The sequence below is a fragment of the Panthera pardus genome, unplaced genomic scaffold (assembly GCF_024362965.1).
Source record: "Panthera pardus isolate Hobbes unplaced genomic scaffold, ASM2436296v1 HiC_scaffold_2, whole genome shotgun sequence".
NCBI classification, from domain to species: Eukaryota; Metazoa; Chordata; class Mammalia; order Carnivora; family Felidae; genus Panthera; species Panthera pardus.
Window position 1 is genome coordinate 135,765,181 of NW_026526765.1, and position 22,572 is coordinate 135,787,752.

Genomic DNA, 22,572 nt, shown 5'->3' on the forward strand with positions numbered 1-22,572 from the left:
CTGAGCCACCCAGGCGCCCCTTGGATGATTTTCAAGAGTCTGTATGGACGCTCTGACATGCAGTCAACCTTTCTTCCTTTCCAAATTGGAAACCGACGAAAGTCAAAATATTGTACGTCAAAGAGGAAACCAGGGTGGTAAAAGTAAAGGAACAAAATGAACCTTCCATTAACACAATATCTATTGATCCTGATCAGCCAGCATCCATAGTTTCAGAAGTGAGAAAAAAATGTGTATAATCTAGTCAGCTTGCCTCTAGCCTTTTAACCTCAGAATCTCGGTAAGTCAGTAAGTGATGAATACTTGAACTGGAAAGTGGAATGAAGAAATGTAATTACTACTTAAATAAAAGAGAAAATCCAGCAATTGCTTCAAATTCATATATATATATATATATATATATATATATATATAATGTAAAAAATTGAAAAATTGCTGTTTATTTAATATGGTCTCTGCTGCACCCTTTGACTTTAAACTCAATGAATGATTATCGTCAATGGCAACTGATACATATCTCAAACAATGCTCTGTCATTCAGGAATAAAAACTAGAGCAATGTTAGTAGTTGTAATTCTGTTAGGCTAGATTTTTTTGGTTTAATTTACCACTGATTCTGTGCCATTTCATATTTAGCTAATGCCTTCAAAGTATTATTTTGACCCAACTAGAGTAATATCTCGCTTTCCTACATTGATGGATTCTTTTTTGTTTTCAGTTAAACCAGTAGATTTGATAAAGTTGAAGTGTCTGCTTTCTTTTTCCCCACTTGTACTTACAATAGTAGTAATTATATTGTATGCGTAATGCTATGGGAGGAGATGTTCAAATTTTCTTATGTTGCACTCTCTTGAGTTGTCATTGTGTGCGACAAGAGTCAGAATGGCAGGAATAACCAGCCCATGAAATGTGCACAGAGTTTTTATCAGGCCTGCATACCGAGAAACCTAGGGTACAGAAAAATAAGGAGACTTAACAAAATGACTCAGTCAATCTTATTTTCTAGGTCATTGCTCCAAATATAGGAACATGTTAATTTTAGGATAACGTAGCAAACTACCAGAATCTAATATCATACTTTAACTTTCTAAACACCGACAATCTGGCAAATAATTTACGGAAAAGGAACATGACTGCAACTCTAAGATCTAGAACTCTCTTTTTTCATACCAATCATTCACTTCTTAGTATTATCTCTCTTTGAATATTGGATCATTTTCAGGGGTATTACTTCCATTGGTGAGGCTAATCACTAAGTGTATTTGTATCTGTGGACTACACACTGGCATTTTGGTGTGATGTTGAAAAATTAGAATGTGCATATAACTAAAGTAATTGAACACAACTTTCACTTTAAGAGTTACATAGGAAGTAAGGAAGGGAGGGAGGAAGGGAGGAAGGAAGAAGGAAAGAGAGAAGGAAGGGAGGAAGGGGGAGCCAGGGAGGGAAGGAAGGAAGGAAAGGAAGGGAGGGAAGGGGGAAGGGAGGGAGGGAGGGAGGGAAGGAGAAAGGAAAGGAGGGAAGGGGGAAGGGAGGGAGGGAGGGAAGGAGAAAGGAAGGGGGGAGGGAGGTGTGGAGGGAGGAAGAAAGAAGGAGGGAAAGATGGGAGGAAGGAAGAATTTGTAGCCAGGTATAAAAAAATGGAAATATTTTAGGTTCTTCACTTTAACCGTAGCTAACAACTTTCCCACAGTTACTGGATTATATTAGAACATTTTATAAAGACTGTTTATTGTATCCTCTTACTCATTACAGGTAATACTTGTAAGCATCTCTAGTGTAATTTTAAGGAGAGCATGTGAAGTGTGTCTTTGAGAATTTATGAGTACTATTTACTAGAGTTAGTGGATTGTCTCCATTAGATTTCCAACAACTATAAGCTCACAAATGATCGACAAGAATCTCAGCTGCTACAGTTCTGAAAGTTACAGTGAAACCAAACTATCCCAAACCAGGAGGGTTAGATGTGTATCTGGCCGTACAGGTGTAATGGTTAGTTTTGTGTCAACCTGACAGGATCACGGGAAGCCCCGGTACTTGTCTACACATTATTTTTAGGTGTTCCCCTATGAGATTAGTATTTGGATTGGTGGACTTAGGAAAGCAGATGGCTCTCTCCAGTGAAGGATCACATCATCCAAGCCACTGAGAGCCTGAAGGAAACAAAAGGGTGGAAGAAGGTTGAATTTACTCTCAGCTTGACTTCTTGATCTGGACTTTGATCTTCTCCTATCCTCTGTGTTTCTGGTTCTCAGGCTTTCCGATCAGACCTGGCATATATACCATTGGCTCTTGAACTCTCAGCCCTTTGGACTTCATCACCAGACTCCCTGCTTCTCTAGTTTGAAGATGGCAGATCATGGGACATCTCAACCTCCAGAATCGTGTGAGTCAACTCCTTCTTTTATATATATATCCTGGTAGTTCAGTTTCTCTCTGGGGAACCCTGGCTGATACAAGAGGAAAGAGGAATCTAGATCATCAAAGGTATGCCCTACAGCTCCCTAATTTGCGTAGAAGGTGAAGCACTTAGGTCTTATATGGCAGAAGGATATTCTGCTTCCTAGTAGGCAGGGGCCTCCTCTCCATGCATGTAGCTTGTAGATTCAGTTAAGCCCACAAGTGAGAATCTTCCAGGCATCATGGCACCGCTAATGGTAACAAGAAGAAAAGCTATAGTGACTGCTTCTAGGAACCTACGGTGAGAGTTCTAAGATGACTCACTCTCTTCCTTAACTGAAGCTGATAAGGAAGTATTTGTTTATCTCATCATTCAAGGATTAACTAGCTACCTAATATGTGAAAGACTCTGTGCTATGTGTTGTATGTAGACTGGTGAACAAGGCAGACTGGGTTTTTGCTCTTACAGTTTTTGCTCAGGGAAATAGACAAGCAGATATTTTTCATTTTTCTCTTGTTATACTGTGCAAAGGGAAGGGGAGGATGCTGAGAGAAGATGTATGGAAAGCGGGCCCCTGATGGGGGGAAGGGAATGCAGAACTATCTAAAGATAAGTTCAAGGTCACTCAGGAGAGAGGAGAAGGACTTGGGAAAGAGTATTTGCAAAGGCCATGAGGCAGAAACTGAAAGGTCAAGGTGATGAGGTACAGAGAAGAAGAGGGGAGTACTATGAGGTGAAGATCGAGAACTGAGGCCAGCCGACACAGGGCCTCACAGGCCGTGTTAAGGATTTCTGTCTTGATCCGGACAGTCTTGGACCTGAGGCAGGAGGCTGGTGGGACCGGATCTGCCTCACTAACAAATTCTCCTGCCTAGTCTGTGCTCATTCGTTCAGAGGTCAGAGGGACAAAACTATTATAGAAATCCAGGTAATAGTGGAATGATGAAGGAGGTGGCAAAGATAAAACGCACAGATTCAAGAGGTATTTAGGAAGAAAAATAAGAATAAGTAAAAGATTGAACATGGACCATCAGGAAGAGTCTGATAACAAGGATGACTCCCAGGCTCCCGGCTTGTGCACAGAGCAGGTGGTGGAACCCGTCCCTGAAGTGGAGAAAAATGGGAGGAAAACAGGCTGGGACAAGGTGAGCTCTGGCATATCAGAAGGAGGATTGATATTAAGGATGACTCAGAAGCGTGAATCTGGGCAACTGCTGCATTTAGTAAAACTAAGGACTCTGGTGTGTGTCTTTAAGCCTTTCGGGGGAGGGTGTGTTTTTAATCGTTGTCAAGTATCTATCATAAGACCACTTTCAAATTTGTGTGCGTTCATGACTCACTCCCACAGATCAAGGATTTAAATAACCTAAGTCGTAGCGTGGTAATATTCGTCACTCGGTTATCACACAACATTGTCTATTTTCTCTCTCTTCCCTCCTCTCCCTGGTTTGCTTCCCCACAATTTGTGTCCCGTGTTGATCTGGATGATGATACGGAAGGAGATGGTCACTGGGGTAGATTCCATAATTTAAATCCTCATGTTGCTACTTGCTAGTCGCAGGACTGTAGCAAATTAGCCAAACTTACTGTGTCCGTTCTGTTCTGTTCTATTCTATTCTATTCTATTCTATTCTATTCTATTCTATCCTATCCTATCCTATCCTATTCTATTCTAAATATTATGATCTTATTCACCTATAGTACTACTGCAGGAGTTTTGTGATATTTTAATAAGGCCTAAAAGGTTTGTTACACCACCTAGCCTATGGTAGATGCTCAAAAAAATAAAATGACTACTGTCCTGTAGTATCAGAGTGCCCTCACTCCTCTCCTGAGACTGTCTCATCTGGCAAACCAAGATGGCAGATGGGTTCTCCTCCGCCGCCCTTTGGAGAGAATAGAAAATGAGAAGCGTTCTAATCTGAGCTTAGTATGTGTGTCACAGTCACAGGGAAGCCTCCCCACTTCCCTCCCTGACTGCTTGGCTTGTCCCTCTCTCCAAAGAACAAATCAGCCCACCCCTCGAGACCACTGCTGAGGCCAAGAATTTCATTCATGTATTTGCTCGGCTTCTACTTATTCATTTTAAAAACAAAAGGTGAGGACCTCTTTTTGTGTACATGGAGGCACAGGAAAGATTCTTCAGGTTCTGTCTGTGTGGGTTGGAGGTAAGCCCCTGCCTGCCAAATTTGGACTTTTACAAGTATGCAGACCCAGAAATGATGTCCTGGCCCTGGGTGCCCAAAATGCCTTTGACTGAAACATTTGAGTAGTTGTTTATGTGGACACAGTGTTAGTTTCAGCTGCCAATTTTAGAATTAAATGGCTTACATTACTACAAAATGTTAGCAGAACATGTTTTCCAAAATAAATGTCATTACATCTACACTCCCACCAACTGATTAGAGACTTGAACTCAGAAAATATGGCAAAAACAGCAGAGCAGCAAAAGCAAGAAAAACACATGCTCGCTTCATATGGTAAAAAGGACTCTTCCCTTCCTCTCTGCAAAGCACATCCATTTGGTGAGTGAGGAATGTGAAAAAAAGAGAAAGAAAGAAAACGAGAAAAAAGAGAAAAGGGCCTCCTCTGAACCTAGGGAACTCCCACACAGTGACTGTCTCTCTCTTTCCAACTCACACTGTAGTAGATGTTACTGAATTTACATTTTCGTGACTTAAGTTGCCGTCTGTAAATCAACGTCTCTTTATTTTTTATTTATGATTTACAAAATAAACCTGATCCGAAATCCTGACGAATACGGTGTTGCCACATCAGAGCAGCAGTATACCTGAGGAAAGCTTCACTAAGAGAGTCTCAGAAATAACTGATGTATTGTCTTCTGGAGCCCGGGGTCCTACCTATCTTCAGACAGGTTATCTTTACAGTTCTGAGAGTTGATGAGCCATGAAGGGATCATTTAAGGGCTGATGTCACAGCAGTGGCCATATGAGTTTGTCACTGTGATGACACTTTTTAGAAAATCATCTCAATTTGTGCCTTGTCCTCGGAGAAGAGGGGGAAAAAAATTATACCTTATTCCTCCCCATTGCCTCCATCTGGGATACAAGCAATGTCTGATCAAACATATGGCATATAAACAGTAATTTAATTAAATGTGAACAAAGCCTTTTCATTCACCGTATTTAAATTTTGAAGTGCAGCCCAGTTTTCTTTCTATCTGAAATACATGAAACAGCGGCAAGAAAAAAAAAAAATTGAGTCACTTACTTGATGACAGATGTGATGCTGACGTGCACTCGGGCTGTGTGATGTGGCCTGGATCCATCAGTAAAGGTACACTATTTTGAGTATGCCCTACTCCATAGACGTGAGTGTTTTTGTCCCAACCAACATAGCATTTTAATAAAATTCCAAGGATAGCTTCCTTGTGATTTCATCTAACTGTAGCATCTGAAACAGTTTGATTTCAGTCTTGCTAGCGTGTTCTAAAGAGAGTCCCATCACAAGCTAACCAGGGAGCGCTTACATAAACTTATATGTTGTCTTAGAAGTTCGTGGACACATCAAGAAACAAGCATTGCTTTGACAAAAGAGGAGTTTGTGGATACTGCCTGTACAGAAGGTTTGAACTTTATTTAGCTAATTATGGAGTGTTCCTACAACAAAAGCAAAGAATTTCACATAATGATCACGTAAAGACTCACATAATGATCATAGAATAATTACCAAATATCCCCGCATGAAGTTGGCCAAAGAGGCAGAGATACCAGAAGATGACAAGAATACTGACATGTTTGTTTACTTCTTTTGGTGGAAATCATCAGGATTCCGCAAAGATCCGACCTGCACTACCCAAAGTAAAATGTCTGAGGCAGACAAAATGATACATAAAAAGATCATCCAGTAGATTGTCTTATGTTTTGGAAAGCCTTAATATGTTAAACCAAGTCGTTTATTATCTCTTGTCTTCTAATTGCCCAATTACAACCTTTACTGAAGCATTACATTCCTTACAATGAAATGGATTTCTCACAGCCCTGTCCCCTATTCTCAGACAGAAAGTTCAGATAAAAAAAAAAAACCTGCCTGGAAACTTCTTTCAGTATTATAATGAAGTCACCCACTGAAAGTATACCAGGGCTTTCAAAATGAGAGCTCTCAGCCCAGATGTCCTTACTGTTCCGTCTAACAGTGTCATGTGCTATACATGCGTTTAAAACTCATGATGGCTTTCAATTCACTTGTCCCCATCATTTTTCAGCTTCCATCTTCTAGAGAAAAAAAGACCAATAAAACTCACATCGTGTTGTTCGGAGTGCTTTTTTCCATTCATGTTTAAACCCATGCATCTGGCAAGCGAATAAAATCTGTGTGTTCCCAACTCATTTACGCTTAAGTCACCAAAATGTTCTTTTTGAAAAGAGAACTGACATCCACCAAGTCCTTCTGAACCTCCTTTTCTTTTCCATATTAGTCCCATCTTGTCGACTCCCAGCTCCCAAGGTTCATGGTTGGTTCACAGCTTTGAACCCGTATGTTGAGAATGAGTGTGAAACTTCACAAAACAAACATGCATCGCTGTGACCCCCTCTGAAAATACTTGCACCGGAGCATTGGATGTGACGTTTTGTCGCTTCTTCAGTCTCGAGTTACAGTGGCAATGAATGAGGCAAGTGGGAAAAGAAGAAAAAAAAAGGAAACTTTTAAAAGACAAAAGGAAACAGGAAATGACGGATTTACTTGGGATGTGGTGCGTAGAAAGAACACTGGCCTGGAAATAAAGGGAGGCCTCGCGGTCACTCTGCCCAACACTGAACTAGCTATAGCATCCTAGGGTAAAACGTTACCCATCCAGTCTGAGCAACAAAATCCACAATTATAAAAACAAGAGGACCAGGGGCACCTGGGTGGCTCAGTCTGTTAAGCGTCGGACTCTTGGTTTTGGCTCAGATCGTGATCTCACAGTTTGTGAGTTCTAACCCCCACATCTTTTCATCTCTCTCTCTCGTTCTCTTTCTCCTTTCTCTTTATCTCTCTCCCTCCTGCACACTCTTTCAGAATAAATAAATAAAAACTTTAAAAAATGAGAGAGCTGAAATGTATAAAGTTGGGTGAGATGATTATTGTGTTTCCTTCTGCTCCTGGTACCGTATTACGTTTTGAATTTATCCCAGAACAGAGAAGCAAGCCAAACCGTTCAAGGAGCTCATGATCATGAGAATTCACTGCCCCCAAACTGCCCTTCCTGGACCTCTGTGTCTGTCTGTGCCCTCTCCACCCCCCACACTACCCCCTAGAACATTTCCCCAATCTCTTGGCTGCTCTGCTCCCTCCAGTGTCTTTCATGTTCCTATTGATCTGCTGCTCCAAATCTGGAATCTTCGGCTTCTGTCTAGGGTCGTTCTTAGACATGAATTGGTTCCTCTTGTACTTACATGAGATTTGGCCTCAGAATGGCTTCCATAGTCTGCGCTCAGTCTCTGAACCCCTTGTCTGCAGTCACAAAAGGCCGGGTTCTTGCATCAAACAGTTCTCAAGAGTCTGTGTGCAAATATGAGAATTGCTCCAGATTTAACTGAAGCTGTAGTCAGGTGTAAAACCAGACAATCAAACAACAGTCGGTGATAGCTTTTACTCAAGCATTCTGGTCTAGAAACACATTCAATCTGGGGAAAAAGAAAAATCGTGTCCAGCCTATTGCTGTGAATATAAAGGACCTTTTACTGGATACGCATTTAATACATTTTACTTAAAAGGAAAGATCATTGGATCATCAGAAGTTCAAAAACATCCTTTGTCCTTTTTCATGGAAAAATTAACCTACTGGCTTCTGGACAGTGTTTGGTACACAGAGACCAGCATGGGGCTTTTTGTGCTGATCTCAAAATTCTTTTATTTCAGGAATATAGAGTTAATATGATATATATTGCAAGTCCCCTGACTAAACATCTTCATATCCTAGAGACTCCCTTTATGCTTGTGATGATTTTGATGTTTGGGGGGTCACTTCTGATGTTTTTCCCTTCAAAGTGCTTGTCACTATGTGCGTGGAAAGTAGTTTGCCGAGTTTCAAACTCCTTGGAATCTCCTCACTTCTCTGTCAGAATCAGACTTAAGCTCTTCCAGGTTCTGTTTACTGCCAGCTGATGATGACTTCCTTATCCAAATGGGGGAAAGACTTTTGAACATATATTAAAATGTGTGTATGATTTCTGAGACATCAAATAGCTGGAATAACAAGTCAACATTTTGATGAGTTAAGTGTAAATTAACTAAAAACACATGTACTAAATTCTCCTCGAAGCACAGATGGTTTGAAAAACCTAGAAGTGCTTGGAAAAAAATATGGCTTTTATTTTCATGAACCCCCAAAGTTTAAAAAGGTAATTGAAGATTAATTTCCCTTCTCTTTCCAATTGTTGCTTTAGATGTTTAAAAGATGATATCCTTATCTTTTGTTCTTAACCTGGGTCCTCTTAGGGACGAAGGTGTTTTCTTCTTCCCTCTTTTTTCTCCTCTTTCTTATTCAAGGATGAGTGGCCATCCGGGGCAAGAAACCCATCTTCCAAGGGGGTGGAGTGCTAATCTGATGAATATCAAGGTACTGGTCAGCCATGTTTTCTTATGGAAGATACACTGGAAGCACAGATAAACCTTCATGGGGCTCTGCTTTCACCCTATTTCCTTTATTTTGGCAGAGGTATCTTTTTGTCCTATGAGACTGCTAAGGGGCGATCCTCTAGTGAAGACGTAGCAATGTAGTGTGGCCTGTCTTCAGTCTACTTTGATTCTGGGCTCTAGGCTTCCATTGGATCAAGCACAAAGAAGGCCATGGGTGGTGAGGTGCAGGCTTGCAGCACTGGTATTGAGGCTGATGCGCAGTTATTAATAAAGTGATATTTTCCTTAGCCTTCTTCAAACGCATCTCTTTTTCTAAGAATCATTTAGAAAGGAAAAATAGTGGGGCACCTGGGTGGCTCAGTCGGTTAAGTGTCCGACTTCGGCTCAGGTCATGATCTTGCAGTTCATTGAGTTCGAGCCCCACGTCGGGCTCTGTGCTGATAGCTCAGAGCCTGGAGTCTGCTTTGGATTCTCTGTCTCTCTCTCTCTCCCTCTCTCTCTCTCTCTCTCTCTGCCCGTACCCCACTTACACACACACTCTGTCTCAAAAATAAATAAACATTTTTTTTTAAAAAAAGGAAGAATAGTAAAACTGAAGCAAGATTCCCACTCACTAGACAATAAAATAAAATAAAATAAAATAAAATAAAATAAAATAGGCAGTATATTTCTCAGCATCATCTAGCACCACTCCATTATTACTACTGATGCTCAGAATATTGTACCAAATTCTAAGTACCTGCCTCTAAAATCATTAAACCTTGGGGCGCCTGGGTGGCTTGGTCGGTTAAGCGTCCGACTTCGGCTCGGGTCATGATCTCACGGTCCGTAAGTTCGAGCCCCGCGTCGGGCTCTGTGCTGGCAGCTCGGAACCTGGAGCCTGTTTTGGATTCTGTGTCTCCCTCTCTCTCTGCCTCTCCCCTGTTCATGCTCTGTCTCTCTCTGTCTCAAAAATAAATAAACATTAAAAAAAAATTAAAAAAAATAAATAAAATAAAATAAAAATAAAATAAAATCATTAAACCTTATATGAGAACAGAAAGGTATTTTCTATGAAACTTGTTCATCCAATCATATATTTTTTTTTCATTTTAAGTGTTCTTTATTCACTTTTTTAAATTATAAAAATAAGATATACATGCTTACCATAATGTATAAATTCTGAAGGAAAACATGATTATATCATCAAATCATCACTATTCATGAAAGCAGTTTTAATAGTCTATTATTTCAGTCCTGTTTTCATGCATGTGTGCACGTGTGTGCGTCTGTGTGTGTGTTTATGTTTTTCTCAAAAAAATATAAGTTCATCTTGTACCATATTATTTCTCAGCTTGCTATTTTCATTCAAAAGCCCATTCTGAAAGTCTAATTCAAACAAATCTTTAAAATAAGAGTTTAATCTTCTATATCATTATTACCTGTGATATGTTCTGTCATACATGACTCGTAGACCTTTGGGTACTTTCCAGTTTCTTGCCACACTGAAGAGTTTTGCTATACAAATCCTTGCACATATGTCCTTGTATCCTGGGGTTTTGATCTGTGCACTACTGATGCTCACAGAGAAGGATTGGTCAGCCAAATAATAAGGCTATGTTTAATTTATAAAAGTTACAGCTACATTCCTTTCCAGAAAGAAATGTAGAAATGTCGAGAATGTCCATCTCTCCATATTCCCTTTTTATTTGTGTATATTTAATGAATGAAAATAGTTTTTTTGTTTTTCTGAGTTGTTCCCTAATACATTAATTTCAATTTTGTATTGCTGAATGTTTTATCAGAATTTATTTCTATGATTTAAAGTACGATGATAATAAATTCTATGAAGAGAACATCGCTAATGCAAAATTTACCACAAAGCAAAAAAGGAATGAGTCAGGCCATGTGTTGACATGGGAGGATGTCCACCACAAACTAAGTAATAAGATCAAGATGCAAAACAAAATGAATAATATAAAGTTTACCATATAGAACAAAACAAAACATCTCTCTTAGATTAATTCTGAAATAGTGCTCACCAGAATGATAACCATAAGGCTTCAGGGTATTCTCTTTGGAGAAGACTTCAAAATTTTATTCTGAAGGCTCATTTCTACTGTGTACATTTGTATGAGTATCTATTATTTTATTCTTAAAAGATGACATAAGCCTTTTAATTGATGAAATTAGCTGATTGCAGTATGGCTTATAATGATAATATTGTTTTCCCTAGGCAGTAAAACTTCCATTTTCTCCTCATGGTCAGTATTAATATGTCATACTGATTTTGACCTTGTGCCCTAGACACTGTCAGGCTCAGGCTGGTGTTCTCCAGAAAGGATTAACGTCTGTGCTAAATTCTTCTGGCTGCGTAGCCCCAACTCAATCCAATTAACAGCAGCAAGCATAGGTCATGTTGTCCAGGTAAGAAAATCAACATCAGGACCACACTTCCAAGTGGAAAGGTTGTACCTGTTAAAACACACCATTTCAATGACTAAGTGACTGTTCTCTTAAACCTCACTCTAGATATTGATATTTGTCCGAGAACTCTGACCCTTTTTGACACCAGCCATGCTCAGTATTTAGCAATGACATATGTGTGACATTGATTTCCAAATGGGTTCTGTGGTATCATTTTATTCGTTGGCGATTTTGCTGTCATTTGTAATTTTTCATTCTGGTAGAAATATGATCTGTGCTAGGTGTTTTAATCACGTAAGTTCAAAATGCAGTGACATGTACAAAAAATCAACTTTCATTACTGAAGTATTTAAAGTTACTAAATACTAAAGTATTTAGTTACTAAATACTAAAGTATTTAAAGTTACATTGTACTGGTAAATGAATACACAAAATTATCAACAAAATGAATAGATATTCCAGAAATAAACATTAAATGATATACTATATTATATTATATTATATTATGTTATATATTACATAATGCCATAAAATTCACATCTCAAATAAGTAGAAAAATGGTTATTCAATAAGTGGTCACAAGACAACTAGGTAACCACGTGGAAAAATATTCAATTTCTACTTTGCACATTATACGAAAATAAATTCCAAATGGACCAAATATTTCAACATAAATAATGAAGCCATAGAATTGCTAATAACATGGGAGAATTGTTGTTATAATCTGAACGTACAGTAGGCTTTGTTAACATGCCATAAAACTAAGAACCAAAAAAATTTAAAAGGGATTAATTGGATAACGTAATAAGAGATTTGTACATCAAAGTACACCGTTCACAGGCTAAACGACAAATAAACAAATAACAAATAATGTCCAAACAGCATATCCCAAATTAAAAGCTAGTATTCTTAATTCATAGGGAGTGCCTAAAAATCTGTAAAACCAACACATTGAAAGAAAAATAGGAAAAAAAAGGACAAAAACAAATGAAAATTAAAAACTCTCTTAAGCGGTCTCAGTCAATCAGGCCTCCAGCTCTTGGTTTCAGCTCAGGTCATGATCTCATGGTTCGTGAGGTCAGGTGCTGAGTAGGGCTCTGCATTGACAGCACGGAGCCTGCTTGGGATTCTTTCTCCTTTTCTCTCTCTGCCCCTCCCCTGCGCTCTCTCTCTCTCTCTCTCTCAAAATAAATAAATAAACTTAAAAAAAAATATTCTTAAAAACTTACGCAATACTCAGCTTCGTTTGTAAAAAAAATAAAATGTTCGTGCAAACTTTGAGACACCTTTTTTTTTTTTTTTTACTTCTCACTGTCAGGATTGTTTATACAATCTGGTAGGAAAGGCACAGGGGGCCAGACAGTCCTTCCTATTTAGGTTGATAAGACTGTAAGAGCAATTCTGCTGCAAAGAATTTGGCTGTATCTATCCGAATAAAAAATTATATTTGATACAGCAATTCGACTTCTAGGTATTATTCTATAGATTAACCTACACATGTTCAAAATAAACATTAAAAGATATTCATCACAGCATTGTTTGCTAGAAAAAAAAAAAAAACTGAAACAACCAAAAGGGGGTAAGAGGGCCTGGTCAAATAAATTGTGTTACTTTGTTGTATTTGAATACTGTGCAACCATCAAGAGGTATAAGCCCCCTCTCTGGGTAGTAATATGTACTGATAAAGGTATATTAAGTTAAAAAAAAATGAAAGATACAGAACAGTGTGTGTAGCATGCTACAAATTCTTTTGAAAAGAGAAAAAACTACATATACATACGTGTTTAGGCACAGAAAACCTCTGGGAATATAGATATAAGACCCTGGAAACAGAGGCGCCTGGGTGGCTCAGTCGGTTAAGCGTCCGACTTCAGCTCAGGTCATGATCTCGCGGTTTGTGAGTTCAAGCCCCGCGTCGGGCTCTGTGCTGACAGCTCAGAGCCTGGAGCCTGTTTCCGATTCTGTGTCTCCCTCTCTCTCTCTGACCCTCCCCCGTTCATGTTCTGTCTCTCTCTGTCTCCAAAATAAATAAACGTTTAAAAAAAATTAAAAAAAAAAAAGACCCTGGAAACAGTGATTATCTCTGTGGACAATATCTGAGTGCCTAAGGGACATGGGTAGAATAGACTTGTCTTTTCCCATTTACGTTTTTACATCTTGAACTGCTTCCTTTCTCCAGTATTTCAAATATTGGGAATATTCCAAGAACAGTCCTTGCTCATTTTTGAGGGTGCCTCCTCCCACTCGTACTTCCCAAGTTACCGACTGGCTGCAGAGATGAGTAAGCTTTTCAAAGTACCAAAATATTCCCTCTACATACCCAGGGCCAAACCTAGGAAACTGAGATCATCGAATTTTACTGTCAGCCACATCACAGAGGTAATGGAAGAATGTGTAATAAGGGAAATTTCTATAAGACAGGAAGCAGAAAGAGAAAGACGTTCTGGGGCTTGGGGAAGAGCCAAGGAGAAGAGAATAAGGAGTAAGAGCGTGGTGGTGGGGTCAAAATCTCAAGAGGATGGGTAGGTAGAAACATCCAGATGCCATCTGGGAAATTCCAGTGTACATCTCCTTGGGTTTTGTTGGTTTGGTTTCATTTCGTTTGGTTTATTGGGCTGGGCCTGAGAAATTTTCATGCCTCATAGAGAGATTCCATGTTCATTAGTATCTCAGCCAACCGGGGACGTATCTGAGCAAGTGGACTTAACATAGTAGCCCCAGCTTTCCCTGGCCCATATGTGGTGTGTTCGGGATCCACATCTCCCTTTATACTCCGATGGGAGGACGGAAAAGTAGAGAGTAGACTCAGCAATGAGAAGAGGACTGAGGTTGGTGCCAAAGAGGGTACAGGGATCTTAGGACCAGACTCAAGGCAGGGACCGTGAACTCAGAAGCAGATGCCAGGGCCATGCCAAAGAGAGGGAACAGGACTAGTCACTTGCAGGGAACACCAGCTCAGGATAATACCCAGCCCCAGACCTCATCATCAACTCTGCCATGGGGAGGGAGCGGTGGGGGGCCAGCAAACACTCTGTAACATAGACCTTCCTCCTGCTTCCGTGAGAACGCTTGCAAAGCCCAGCTTTTAAGCCTATTATTTTGCTGTGGACTGAAAAGCGTATCTTGATACTCTATGCTGAACTCTGACTTCTGTGTTGTAGGTGGGATTTGTCTTCACTCTAAAGAAAAGAATGGCTTGATACAATGGATAGGGAGTCACAAGGCATGTGAAGATTGTAAAATACGCTGATTTATTACATCATACCTCTTGTATCAGTGTATTATTGGTTTATTTGTTTGCTGTAAATCACCTAAAGTTATGTTAGGCATAAGTAAATGTAGGGATATATTCTGAATATAATATTATAAAAATCAATAACTTTTTGTCAAGAGCTAATAAATATTGCATACTTGCAAATGAGAGCTATCTTTTCTCCTCAATACTGATTTGATGGGCGGAAACTGCGTAGGAAACATCAATACTTGCTCTTTGTTGGGATCCGCTTCTCTCTGACCTTGAACATGCAGCCAAGACTCCAGTAGAATGTCCATTTTTAGCTTCAGTTGCTCTGAAAGCACTTATCGAAAGCAAGAGCAAAGTGTGTGTGTGTGTGTGTGTGTGTGTGTGTGTGTGTGTGTGTGCGTGTGTAAAAGTTATAAATCTAATAGGCACAAAAAAGTCTTCAAGTAAAGCAGCAATCAACTATTTATAATGCTTTCAAATCTATTTTCAAAGATACTATGAATATTCTTGGAAGCCCCCAAAGTATTTCTTCACTTGTATATTCATCAAAGTGCCTGAAAATTACACAAGAACAATCAGATAAGGCAGTTAATATGGCTGGCACCAATATGACTGCTTTACTCCTCCCTCTATGATTAATTACAACTAAATTGATGTTACCAGCAATGATTAATTTACATCTTAGGTGCAAAGTAAATGAAGTAAGCAAATTGGAATTGGCACTAACAATTTCTTAAGCCTCAGCGAAGCGCCCAAATCACGGTAAGCTATCCTGCTCAGAATAATTTCTCCCCCCAAAATGGTTAAAAAGCCTAGGTATAGACTTTAATTTTATATATGTATAATGTACATTTTCTTATATTTTCTGAAGCAAACTTTAAATATACATTAAAAAACTAACCTCAGATTCTATTTTTGGCTTGGATATACAGCATCCATATGCGTGGTAAGACAAGTGTCTCCAATCTCATTTACTTGAAATAAGCACACAATGTTTTCTTCCATCCTGATCTTTTAGAGAACTTAGATTGGGTTACGTGCAGACACAAATCCACGCCTGGCCCAATTGTGTATCTTCAGTGTTCTCTTACTAAAACTGAAGAGAATTAAAACTATTTTATAAAGCTCGTAAGTGAAATAACGGCTGAGATGTCCTGGCACACAGCAGGCTTCTTGTAAGATGGCCCAGTACCGTGGCCAGTGTGTTCTCCCGAACAGAGTAGAGGCAGTCTGCTAGAAGCTTCCCACATCCTGCCAATGCACCTTCATATTTACTTATAGATCCGAGTGCATAGGAGAATAAAACCCTAAGGGAGGCTGTTATTTCCTCCAAATAAATTGAGACAACAGTCAGGAAAATGTAGGTAAGATGACATTGGACTCAAGTGGCATTGAGATCGAAGCATGCAAATATATAATCTCTTTGCAGAGGGAGGATAAAGTTGCAATCAATCAAATATTTTGAAGAAACAGAAAAATAATTATTAGAGCCATTAAAATTCATCTAGGTGTAACGCATGATTTTACTGTAAGAACCCTGGGAGAAATTGACTGAAGCATGGAGGGAGCAGAGAAGGAGCCAGAACGAGGCTCTCTTGTTTGTTTAAAATCAATAATATGTGTTCCCAGCCTGCAGAATTTACAAAATTCCCATGCAATACCTTTTTTTTGTTTGTCTGTTTCAAGAAACATTTCTTCCAAAGATAAACTTCCCAAAGCTTTGTGGTCTTCATTTCTTGGAGCACAGACCATATTGTAGTAATTTACTCTTTTCAACCTCTTAGCATAGTACCACCTGGCATGGCAGAGTTGCTTGATAGTTCTTTGTTTTATTCTTTAAGATTTGGAATTATTAGACAATTGATGGTTGTGAATAATGAATTTTTAAAAGGAGAATATGACAACTGTCTTTATCATTGTTAATTAACCTTTGACCAAATTTTTTCACTAAAAGTCACATGCACATCTGAATTAAGGGACATAAAATATGATTAATGTCTGTAATCTTTCTTTTAGGCACTTAAAATTCTTACTGGTTCTTTTCAGGTGGCATCTTTTGTGCATTTGAAAAGCCATATTTTGGGTGGGAGGGAGGGGAGGGTGGGTGAGGGGTATCGAGGAGGGCACCTTTTGGGATGAGCACTGGGTGTTGTATGGAAACCAGTTTGACAATAAACTTCATATATTGAAAAAAAAGCCATATTTTGATAATTTTAAAGAAAATTACTGGATAGGCTGTTAACCTTAGGTTTGTTCCTAAAACATTTTTTGCAGTGAGTGGGATTGCTTAGTGGAAAGGTGAGCAAAGGTAATAGAAAAGAGAATCACCCACAAAATGTGAAAACATGAGTACATTGAATATCTTATTATTTCACTGAAACAAATACATTCTGGGACAAGGATGGAATGATAATAAACCTGACCTTAATGTTTGTACTTTACATAGCGGCCCTTTTGTCTCTGTTTCTCCTTCCACATTTTGCCCATCTGAGGGGCTTTTCTATTTTTTTTTTTAAGTTTACTCATTTTGAGAGAGAAAAAGAGAGAGCGAGAGACAGAACCCAAGTCGGGGAGGGGCAGAGAGAGAGGGAAGAGAGAGAATCTTAAGCAGGCTCCATACTGTCAGCCCAGAAACCGACGTGAGGCTCAAACCCACGAGCAGTGAGATAATGACCTGACCCAAAATTGAGAGTCTAATGCTTAACCGACTGAGCCATCCAGGACCCTGAGGGGCTCTTCTAAATTGCCTCCCCCCTCACATATATTATGTTAGAGTCTTGAAACACTCTTTACCTTTCTGGAAACTTGCTGTTTTGTTTTTTTTTTTTAATTTAAAGCAAAAAATAGGAACTTGACTTCACTAGCTGGGCTATACCCTTATTCCAAAGGCTTGCTTCAGTTTAAGGAAAACCTTTCTGAACAAGATGGGTCTTGTTTCTTTTGTCTTAGACCAGTGAGGTTTGCTCCCAATTTAATTCCCTATATGACCACATAGGTGTGGCTCTGTCCTCAAGAAATACAAAGTTGAACAGGAGTTACTGAGTATCTTTAGGGGATTAAAAATCTGATAAGGAACATATATATATATATATGCATATATATGCATATATATACATATATAAATCTGATAAGGAACATATATATATGTATATATGTATATATACATATACATATATAAATCTGATAAGGAACATATATATATGTATATATGTGTATATATATGTATATATACATATACATATGTATATATGTGTGTATATATATACATATGTATGTGTGTTGTGTATATGTATATATGAATATATATGCATATGTGTAGGTGTGTGTGTGTGTGTGTGTGTGTGTGTGTGTGTGAATAGGAAGAAATAACAAGTCCCATGTTAGATGCACGAACAATGAATGGGTGCTTTGTGCCACTCAAGTGGTAAACTGAATAATTCACAGATCCAGAAGTTTAAAATGTAGCTCCTAATCTGGTGTTTAATTCTGAAATGGGTTGACAATATTCTTATTTATTATGTTTTTGTTATTTACACAGAGTGGTAGTTAATATGTTTTTAAGGACATCGAGAAAGAATTAAAACGAGAAAATATTGCACAAGTCAAATACCATAAGTGAATGGGTACATCTTAGACCATTTAAGCAATGTATTTGAGGAGAGAGTGAGTTTGATGTTTTATATCTATTTTGTGGTCTGTCTGTCTGTCTGTCTGTATTTATGCAAAATAACCCTGTCTTCGAGTGTTTGATTTTTTTTGTAACTTACTCATATAATTTTGGGAAATAGGTGAAGCTGAAAATTAAGTCAACCAGCTAAAAATCTGTCTCCCTGTCCTTGGATACTACTGTGATAACATTATCCTTAGATATGAAATTCGTTAAGTTTTAACAATTTTTACAATTCAGTGGTAGATGCTTTGTGTCGGAAAAAGATCAACGATCATAGTCTTGTCAAAGCAGTGGGATTGACACTATTCTGTCCTTTAAATCTATCATAACGTATGCATCACTTGTATTATTCCCAGGCCTACGTGAACATTTTTGTAGGTGTACCTGAGCTTTGTGACATTTTAAACCACCAAGCCTAGTGTGAACTTTCAGAGAAAATTTCCGTTCAGTTTACCAAAATATTCCCTACAATCAGAAAATAAAACTACGCATACACACAGGTTAATTTGCTCATTGCACCTAGTAACTTGCCAGTTATCTATAAAACTTCACACTGCTACATTGTTTATAAATCTATACTGGTCGTTTCTTATAGGTCTAGGATCTGTTCTTTCTTCACATTTTTATATAATCAACCTATTTATGATCATAGAGTCAAATTAATCTTTTTTTAAATTTAACTGAGAGCCAGGATTTCGAAATAAGAAAAAAAGAAATGGTCTACTCTTTCCTTACTTCTCTTATTAATCTGCAAAAGGGTCTGTCTTTAGAATCCTGGGAAAGTGTCTTGTGTTTGACTAGAAAGACTTGATGTTTAGGTTTCTTTGGTCCTAATTGCCCCTATCTAGCCTTTCACATGTAACAGTAAATTGGCCCCATTTCCACCCATTAATGATCCGCAAATGGATTTGACTTATTTCTTCCAAGTGTCTCATCAGTAGACAATTCTATTTTCCTTTGGTAATAAAAAAACAACTCCCTGTTCCTATGTAGTCCTAAGGCTTTTTGATCTCCCATGCAAAAAATGCTTTCATGGACAAGGTTTACCTTAAATACCAAACTCGAGGTTTTCTGCCTCAGAGACAAGGAATTCGTCACAAAAGCTTTCTGGGTACTAGACTTCTAAAGCAGAGTGACTTACTCATACATTCATTGACTTGCTACATTCTTTTTCACCCCTTGCTCACAACTCTCATAAAGAGGGAATGGAAATTTCAGAAACCTTAGTGCTAGAAAAAAAAGCTTGACTGACTCTTCCCAGAACGCTTCTCAGAATAGGAAGTGATATAAATCCAGGTTTACGGAAGCCATTTGGGGAGGAAACAAAGCTAGTCTTCAAAGAGGGAAAGGAGACTCAACTTCATAAAGAGATATATGGTGGAGTCATTTTCCTGGGTAACTGACAGATTTTGTGCTTCAGAAATCTAGTGCCTCAGGAGGCTTAATTTTGTTTATTTCCATTGGACTTAGTGAAAAGCCTTGTGGTATAACCCCTCTTCACTCAGGAGGAACCCCGTAAGCACCATACAACGTTTGTCTTCCAATATTCTTTTCCTTTTGGGGGAGAGAACACAGAAGCCATAATGATGTCTTGAGGAAACCCCAAGCACAGTCTATTCCTTAGCCTTAAGAAAAAGATCTCTGCCCCTCTCATCTCTTCTGTCTTCACTCTCTCTTCAGTGGCACCAACCTACCCTTCCTACCCTCGGTCACCCTAGCGTAAGAGTTGAGGCTCTCTAAACAAACAAACAAACAAACAAACAAACCAGGAAGAGAATTGATTTCAGGCTCTTTCTGCTTTGACCATGCAACTCAACCATCCTAAGGGAAAGGAAGGCAAAAGTCCAGCTGTATTCTTGGAGAGTTGGCAAGGGAAAAACAGAGAAGACATGATGTGAATTAATATATGAACAAACTATATCACCTTGATAGTTTAAGTGTATATCTGTGACTTGCAAGTAAAAAATTATTGACTAAGGAAAAGATTATTGAAAATAACAAATGGCTCTTATCACCATGTCATTATCAGAGCCAAGTCTGATGAATAAGGTGCTGTTCAAGATGGGTAATTCAGTTTGGGATCCAAAATGAGCTGTAACTATAGAGTAATTAAAGTGACATTATTAATGGCTCACAAGCTGCCTCTTAAATCAATTCCAAACCATGGAAGAAAACTATATAGCTACCCAAAACTACTATGATCGACAGCTTTTATTTGCATATAAAATTGCTAGTGATGTATTTCTTCAGTTTTCAGTAAGATCAATATGTCACAATTCATTATTTAACAAATATTTTGTGAATTCCAGTGTGCCAGGAACTGTTCTAGGCATTAGGGATACTTTGGTGAATAAAACAAACAAATGTAAAAAAAAATCCTTGCCTGCATGAAGCTTATATTCTCTTCAATGGAATACACAATGAACAAAATAGCAAATTATGTATCATGTTGCATGATGATAAACGCTCTAAGGAAAAATAATTCGGAGGAAGGAGCAGGGTAGGAAGAGTGGGGACCGAGGATGAAGTTCTAAATATGGTGGTCAGAGGATACCTTACCAAGGTGACATTTGAGCAAAGACTTAAAAGAGATTAGGGTACGAACCATGAAAGAAGAGTGTTTTAGTAAGAGGTCAGTAAGAGTGAACACATGGCATATTTATGACCCCCCCAAAAAGGCCAAGTGGCTGGTTTCAAGAGAACAAGACAGAGAATGGCAGGGAAGAAAGATAGAGAACTAACAAAGGATTGGTTCACATAAGCCCTTATGGACTATGGTAAGGATCTATGGTAAGGATCTATGGACTATGAGGCAGGATCCTGTCTCACTCTGTTGAGACAGGAAGCATTTGCAGGGTTTGGCATGCTCAGATTTGTGTGGTGTTTTTTTTAACGTTTCTTTATTTTGAGAGAGAGAGAGAGAATGTGGTAGGGGCAGAAAGTGTGGGAGACACACAATCCGAACCAAGCTCCAGACTCTGAGCTGTCAGCACAGAGCCCGTCGCAGGCTCGAACTCACAAATAGCGAGATCATGACCTGAGCCGAAGTCGGACGCTCAACCAACTGGTGCCTGTGATTTGTGTTTTAATAGGATTATACAACTGCTATATTGAAAGTAAACTCAACGATAGGGGAGTAGAAATCAGGGAGACCAACTAGAAGTGTGGTGCTATAATCAACAGGAGGTGATAGTGCATTATACCAACATATTAGCAAGGACAGTGGTGGGAACTGGTCAAATTCGGGAAGACGTTAGAAGATAGAACCCAGCAGGATTTGCTGCCATATTGGATATGAAATGGGATAGAAGGAAAGAAGCCACAGATGAGCAATGCAAAGGACCCAATAGGCCATTCAGAGTTGGGTAAAAGTATAAATCAAGCATGTTTGGAGCAAGAAGTTGAAATTTCAGTTCTGCTTGTCTTGTGTTTCCATGCTTCTTAGACAACAGGCAGTCCTAGCCTAAAGATCAGGAGTCGCTTGCAAGCTGGAAATAAAACGTTGGTAGCCCTGATTTGAGAGTGTTAGGATTTTGTTTTAAGCTCCAGAAATTTCATGCTAATTTATACAATTTTGTTTGGTAGCAGTACAAATAATTTCTGTCCAGCAGAAAACTATGGGCTTTTTTAACCCTATAAAACATTAATCTGTTTTGTATGTAATCCTGAAAGCTTGTCTTAACATTCCGCACTGTAACTCTGACACTGTTTGAGTTATCACAGTCCACGGGCTGAGGGCTCACAAGCCTTCCCTCACTTCAGACACCAGCTGCAAGCTCTGGGATTCCCAACTTATGACCAACTGGCTACAAACTTGGACGTTCCCATTACATCCGTGTGTATAATAATTTGCTAGAGCACTTCACAAAACTCAGGGTAGTATTGTATTTACAACTGCGGTTTTATCATAAGGAACATAAATCAGGACTAGCCAGATGAAGAAACACATGGGTTGTCCCAAATGCGAAGCTTCCGTATCCTCAGGATGTGTCACTGTGCTTCCATATCCTTAGGATGTGTCGTATGGATGTATATCACTAACCAGAAAAGCTTCCCGAAGTTTTGGTTTTCAGAGTTTTTATTACGCAGACATGATTAATCAGAGCATTGGCCATAAACTCAGTTTCTAGCTGCCTCCCTTTCCCTGGAGGTCGGGCTGTTCTCATCCAGCTCAAAGCCCCAATGTTCAGGAATGGCCGGCCTCCATCTGAGAATTACCTAGGAGCCCAACTAGAGTCACTTCACTAGCATAAACTCAGGTGTGGT

The 22,572-nt window shown here is 38.9% G+C and overlaps 1 long non-coding RNA gene across 1 annotated transcript in view; it reads left to right on the forward strand.

The window, feature by feature from the left end:
- Nucleotides 1-2,249: 2,249 nt before the first annotated feature.
- LOC128778331 (uncharacterized) overlaps nt 2,250-22,572 on the forward strand; it is a 103,331-nt gene continuing 83,008 nt past the window's right edge. The window contains exon 1 of the long non-coding RNA XR_008423914.1: nt 2,250-2,386. This is a non-coding gene — a long non-coding RNA (uncharacterized LOC128778331). The remainder of the gene's footprint in view (nt 2,387-22,572) is intronic.